The following is a 1,057-nucleotide window of genomic DNA, read 5'->3' on the forward strand; positions in this document are numbered from 1 at the left end:
TTCCTTTTGCGTTCTTAAATAACAAAAAATCTTTCTTATGATAAAAAATTACTTTAAAAAAAAAAAATCTTATAGAGAGTATTAATTTTTGTTATTTTGAATTGCGAAAGAAAAACATTGCATCCCAAATTCCAATGGTAGACAGATGGAGGGAAATATTGCAAAAATTGAATTATTAGGGACATTATACAAAATTGATAATAGTCCAAACTTCGATTAAACAAAAAAAGTACCGGTTTAAATTAATTAATCTGCCTATGTACTAGATTCCTCAAAACAAGGGATAAATTTTTGTTTTGTTCTCTCTTTTTGTCAACATGTGCTACTCCAGATTATGTTCGTCCCATTTTACCATGCACATAAAAGTTGAAGGGTCATGTATTTACCAAGCTTTGCTAAACCATGAAATGCCAACACCTAAAATATGTATTTATTATAAATTTACCAATTATTTGAATTGGGTTTCACAAGCATGATGTATCAGAATGTTGATTTACCAACTATGGGTCACATGAGGCGAATCTACCATATATATATATATATAAAAAAAAATTATATGTTTTATAAGATGGGTTTTGATAAATGTCAGAGACTAGGAGATCTCCTAAATTGATACTATTAAAATCTTAATTAAATTATTGAAATTATCTTCTTCTTTTTTTATATAAGTTTAACATGATAGAAGAGTAAATATTTAACTCTGCAGTGATAGGCCTCACTTGTTAGGAATTTCAACCCACGTGTGAGAGAGGTGTCAAAATAATAATTAAATTATTAAATTCCCTATTTATTAATTTAACATACTTAACCATTTGTCTATATCCACATGTATTCGTTTTCAAGAGATAACTCAATCGGCTTAGACCACGCCTAATGAAGCGGAGGTCTTTAGTTCGAATCTCCCTCTCTCCTCTTGTGCGGACATGTAAAAAAAAAAAAAAAAAAAAATGTCCACATGTATTCTTAACTTCCTTGGATCCAAAGTCTACAATGGTTAGTTTTAAGTGCTGAAAAATGTTATGCTTAATTATTAGAAGGCCTAGCTTCTACTAATCTA

This window comes from Corylus avellana, chromosome ca4 (genome assembly GCF_901000735.1).
Source record: "Corylus avellana chromosome ca4, CavTom2PMs-1.0".
NCBI lineage: Eukaryota > Viridiplantae > Streptophyta > Magnoliopsida > Fagales > Betulaceae > Corylus > Corylus avellana.